Below are 6223 nucleotides of genomic sequence, written 5' to 3'. Positions count from 1 at the left end.
AAAAAAAAAAAAAAAAAGACCATTTGAGACTGCTTCCAAATACTTGGGACTACATTAGATTCGCCAGTTGGGACCAGGGAAATAAAATATAGCATCAGTTATTGTATTAGTCATAGTCAATACTGGTACGGATCGTGGGAGGGGCCCTGCACCAGGGAGCAGAGGGCAGGGAAGGGGGATGAGGGAAGAGCCTAGGGGTGTCAACCGGTCGGGTTGGTTCGGTTTCGGTCGGGCTTAATCGGGCTTGAAGACTTTCAAAGGCTACACCGTGTCCGCCCATTTAACTAATCGGGCTTAGTTATTGAGGGCATGGTACACTTTATATTCGGTCGGTCGGTCTCGGGTTATAATCAGGCCACCTTAATCGGGCTTTAGTCGGGCTTTAACCGGGCTACGGACATGTTTAATGTTAAACGGGCTTTAACCGGTTTTTAAACGGGCCCTCTTTAAAATGTGCTATTATATTCCGGGCCACTCATGCAAGCCCAAAAAAATGACAATAAATCAATAAATGATACCAAATATAACCATTATTTAAAATGTGAACATGTCTTTACTTTTTAGTTTTTATTCTTTAATTTGGGGGATAAAATAGGTATTCTACAATCATTAAAGGGTCGGGTCAAGTCGGTGCACAATAGGCCGGTCTCGGTCGGGTGTTATTCGGTCGGTCTTGGTCGGGCGCCCGACGGTTCAAGTAGCAAAACCGAGACCGACCATTTATAAACGGGCCGGGCTCAAGCCCGACACGTTTAATAAACGGTCCGGGCCGGGCCGGTCTTTAAACGGTCGGTCCCAGTCGGTTTACCCGGTTCGGGCCACAAATTGACACCCCTAAGAACACTCATGTTTTCCGTTTAACACCAGTGAACCCAGTTTCAAGCTTAAAAAATGTTTAATTCTGATGAGCAAATGAGTTTTACCGAAAGAAAAGAAGATGTGCAAATGAGATGAGCATTTAACAGATATCCACCATATCAAAGTAATTAGATTAAACCCTATTTGAGTATTTAATAGATACCCATTTCATCAAATTTCAGATTAACCGAAACCTTAATCAACATTTCAAACAAATAATTACTTAATTGAGATGAGCAAATGAACTCACTGAAGAACAAACCTACTAAGAGCAAAAAATGGCTACATAGAACCGATCAAAGACAGTAAAATGAATATTGTATCATCTAAACTTAAAATTTCAGCAAATGGAGCAAGTGGTCGATCATTGAACGCCAAAAACACCCACTTAGAAAGAGCACAACCCACTAAGAGAAAAAATGGTTGAGTAAAGCTAAAACCATATTAGAAGAAGCAGAAAAGGGAGACTTGTAAACACTTTTTCAAAAAAAAGAAAGAAAAGGAAAACTTTTTTAAAAAAAAGAAAGAAAAGGAAAACTTTAAAAAAAAAAAGAAAGAAAAGGAAATGGAATAAAAAAAAACCCACACCTCACAATGAAGGTAAAAACACGATAGTCTGTAAATGTATTTATAGAGACAAACTAGAGTATTAACTCAGCTACCAAAATGGAGAAAGAGGCCTTATAGATTTCTTTTAACCTCGTAGCTCAACGTCGACGTCTAAAAACCACAATAACTTAAGCCCTTCTTAGAGACAAATCATAGTCTTCTTAGCTCCCGAAGAATTAAAAACCCTAACACGAATCCACCATAAGATGGAGAGAGAGAGAGAGAGAGAGAGAGGAATGCCCCCTATGAACTTAGTTTTTAGGTTCTCACTCCAGGTATTTCGTACCACTAATAAGAAATCAGACCTCATTTGATTCTTCATTCAGAAGGTGGAGGTGGTGGAGAGAGACGATATGGACAAAGGAGTTCTGGTTAGGGAGGAAATGGGGGTTTGAGAGGAAAAGAGGGATCCAAAGTTCTAGTCAAGGAAGCTAGGTCTCGAGAGTAAAAGAGGGTTTCAAAATATATGACTTTTTATCACCATAGGCCTTACATTTCATTTTTTGTACAATTATATCATGCAATACACATTTATATTGTTATAAATACTAACTCCAAATCAACACATAAGCATTATGGCACTTATATTTAATGGTTCAAAAAAATCCCCTTCAAAAGATTCCTATATGAGGTGACCGACTAGAAATTCTCAACGCATAAAAAAAAAAATATATATATATATATATATAGGAGAGGGTTTTGTGAAAAGTAGCATGGCTTCTACATCAACATAGGGACCAATGGGAGCGCACATGGAAACATCAATAGTGACGAAATTTCCACCTTTCATATGAGGTAGGCATCATTTTTCCCTCCCATATATCTTAACCCAGAAACCACACTGACCTTTATGGCTTTTTTGAAAAAGAAAAGAAAAGGGGGGTTTGGGATTTTGGGACCCAATACTCCATAACAGGGCCTTACCTGCTAAAGTGGCATGGAGATTGTGGGAAAACAAGGACTCAGTGTGGACCAAGTTCATCAAATCAATATATTACCCAAACAAGGACTTTATGGAAGCACCCACTGGCAATAAGCCCTCATGGTCTTGGAGAAGCATACTTGAAGGAAGAAAGGTAATAGATAAAGGCTTACTGTGGCAAATCGGGAACAACAATGAGATTGACATTTAGGGAAGCAATTGGATCCCAACCCATCCAAATTTCAGAATTCAACGTTCTTAACCAATTGATTGTGTTGTATCTACGGTGGCCGATCTAATTGATCATATGAACCAATCTTGGAAGTCTGATCTCCTTAATTGCTACTTCAACCCCTCAGACAAAGAAGCCATCTTGAAAATCAGATTGCCTCTCTTCTCGGGGGAAGACCACTTGACTTGGGGAGGATCACGTGATGACATTTTTTCTATTAAAATCACTTATCACCTCTTATCCAATCTAAGAGACCACCAAGCAACTTCTCAAGCCTCCTCTTCGAACAGACGTGATTGGGAGGATATCCCAATAGATATATGGAAACAAATATGGAATTGCAAGTCCTTGCCTAAGATCAGGTCCTTTCTTAGGCGTGTTTGTGCCCAAGCTTTGGCATCGGGTGAGAATCTTTTGAAGCGTAAACTTTCAATTGATCCAAGCTGTAGAGGATGCGATGTTATAACTGAATCATGTGATCACATGTTGTTGGACTGCCCCTTCGCCAGGGCCACATGCTTTGGAAGCGATCTCTCCTTCATTGCCCCAACCAATGACTCTCCTCGGCTATCCTTACTTCTGCATTTTTGGAACCGTATCAACTTTCCAAACAAAAAGTCAACCGTTGAGGCCTTGAGTTTACTATCCTTCATATGTTGGCAGCCATGGATTGCTAGGAATGATCACATTATCAATTGTAGAACCTAGACACCTACTGAGGTTATTTCTTGTGCACAATCAGCTTGGCGTGAATTTATGGCAGCTAATAATAAGGAGCTTCCTTAGGGCCACTTTACCCATCAATAAACTCACGATCACACTTGGAAACCACCACTAACAAGTTTTACCAAGTTGAATTGTGATGCTTCTCTACCACGGGATTCTCCTATCTGTGGTTTGGGATGCATTTGGCATGATCATGAAGGGACCCCACTTGGTGCTGTGTCTGTTCCATGCTCCTTCTCAAATGTACTCGTCGGTGAAGCTCTGACTATGCTCCTTGGTCTTTAGTCATTGAGTGATATCTCTCCTCCCCCTCATCTCATTGTGGAGCCTGATAACCATACTATGATATCTCACCTATGTAACCATGATCTGGCTCCCCCCCTTGCCATCTCAAGTATGATTATTTGGAATTCGATTTCTTAGTTGCTCTTTTTTCTATGTTTCTAGGGAGGCAAATCATGTCACCGATACCCTAGCCAGGAAGGCCCGGCCTATGGCAAGTAAAACAGTATGGCTGCTTACCACTCCTTAGTTTCTTGATATTTGTAATCAGAATGTCTTGTTCTCCTCTTCCTGCCTTTGCAATAGAATGGCTTTTTACCAAAATAATAATAATAATAATAATAATAATAATAATAATAATAATAAATCAATATACATGATCGTTGTGCGTAGTTTAGTGAGGCCCAAGTTGCACCCTCAATTTTGTTTTTAAGATCAGGCGTGTCTTATCAAAGTGTGCCAAAGCAAATGAAATTTAGGTCCGAAGTCAAAAGACTCAAAACCAGTGGTCCTGAGGTCATTTTTGTTATTTATGATAAGTCTAAGACCGTTTTCATAATTACGGTAATTTTACCAATGAGCTACTGAGAATAGGGCTCATGTGCCTCCAGCCTCCTCTTCGTAATATAACGTTGGTATCTCATCAGAAGGTTAAAGCCTCTGCAACGCAAAACCCTAGAGGTTGAGTAAGCTTGGATCCACCATAGGTAAGCCAAATCTCTTCACTTCATTTTTTGTTCTTCTACATTCAAGGTCGAGAGACTTACAGTGTGTTTGTTTATAGAATCTATAATACAATTTCGGCTACTTGGGTATTGAGTTTTTGGTTTTTTCCGATTTATGGCTGAAAACAGTAGGGAAAATTTCAGCTTAGGGTACTGAGTGTAACTTGGAAGTGGAATGGAGCCTTTTCTTCTTCTTAATCGTCTAGTTATTATTCTACTTTGCTTTCGTATGTATAGTTGTGATCGATTTCTTATTATGAGTTCTTGTTGTAATCCTTTGGATCATTTGGTATTAGGATTTGACATTGGGTCTTTGATTTTCATATTTGAGGTTCGTTTTGTTTAGTTGTGAAAAATGAAAATCGTCTTCTACCAAAAAAGGGAAGAAAGAAAATTGGAAAGCATCAATGTTTTGATAGATTATACTTTTGTTTTTATTGGTGATATATTAGGGGCTTACAAGTACGTCTGATCATCCGGGTCACCTGACCCACGCGCCCTGTCAAGGCTCGGAGATTGGGTTTCAAGGCAAAACAGGTAAATAGCCTCTTCATCTATTACATGCTTCCCCCCACCCTCTTGTAATTTTGACTTAATGAGGGAGTTTTGGTGATTTAATATGGTTGATGCTGTATTGTGATTCTGAACTTTTTTATTTATTCTCTTGGATCTAAGCTGTCATGTTGGAAGCGTTTTTATTTTGTGCATTTGTAGGTTTATATTTTATTTTATGGAGGAAGAAAAATTCATAATTAAAATAACTTGGAACATTAATGTTAAGGTCAGAGTTCCTAATGTGTAAATGTTTGTTCTTTGCCATGGAGGCTAGATTATGAAACAATTGTACCAATACCAATTCGTGGTAGGCCTGCGACCAAGGATTAAAGTATCGGTATCGATCGTCGTATCGGTCGACCAAAATTAAGATACGTATCAGAGAGTATCGTATTGTATCGGAGATACACTAAGATACGCTAAAGATATACACATAAATGGATAGGAAATATTTTTTTAAACACTTTTGCATAAAAAGTTTGTTAAAAAAAGCTATTGATAACATGTATTATGCATAAACACTAAATTGAGGGTAACGTACTAAAAATTCAAGGTTTGTAGTTGTCCCATAAATGTAAAATCCTTATTCCCAACCTTGATTTCCACTTTAGTTAGAGAGAAATATGGCTGACAACAACTTTGGAACAAAAACCTTCAAAAAATCGTGTTTTTCTGAAAAATTACCCATCTTGGCCATTATATGACCATAGTGCAGTGTATCGGTATATACCGATACTCACCGATACGTATTGATACTCACCGATACGTGCCAATATATATCGATACGTTCCGATCGATACATACCGATACTCACCGATACGTACCATTACATACCGAAACGTACATTTTACCTCAATTTTATAATTTTCATAGTTGTATCGAGGCATATTGTATCGTATCGATGTGTATTGGTGGTGTATTGATGGCATATCGGTATGTATTGCAGGATATATATCGATACGAAAGGATTTTAAAAATTTCATGTATCGTATCGATGTGTATCGTATCGGTCGACTAAATTTAAGATACGTATCGGAGGGTATCGTATCAGTATCGGAGATACTTAAAACCATGCCTGCGACTAAAATGGAATATAAGCAGAAAATTATAAACATTTGTAGTTGTTCCTTTTGTGGATGCTATATAGTCTTATTTTTTAATTAAGGAGAAGTGTTTCTTGTGTTGGAGTGTGGTTCCTGTGCGTGTACAAGGACCAATTGAGGTGACTGAGGAAGCATCTACACATGTGTCATTTTTTATTTCATGGGGACGGTTGGTCATTTTGCGCTCCTTGTGTCTACGCGTAGGAGCCAC

This window comes from Macadamia integrifolia, chromosome 9 (assembly GCF_013358625.1).
Source record: "Macadamia integrifolia cultivar HAES 741 chromosome 9, SCU_Mint_v3, whole genome shotgun sequence".
In the NCBI taxonomy this organism is placed as follows: domain Eukaryota; kingdom Viridiplantae; phylum Streptophyta; class Magnoliopsida; order Proteales; family Proteaceae; genus Macadamia; species Macadamia integrifolia.
The sequence above is the reverse complement of the archived record's forward strand: the minus strand, read 5'-3'. Positions refer to the sequence as shown.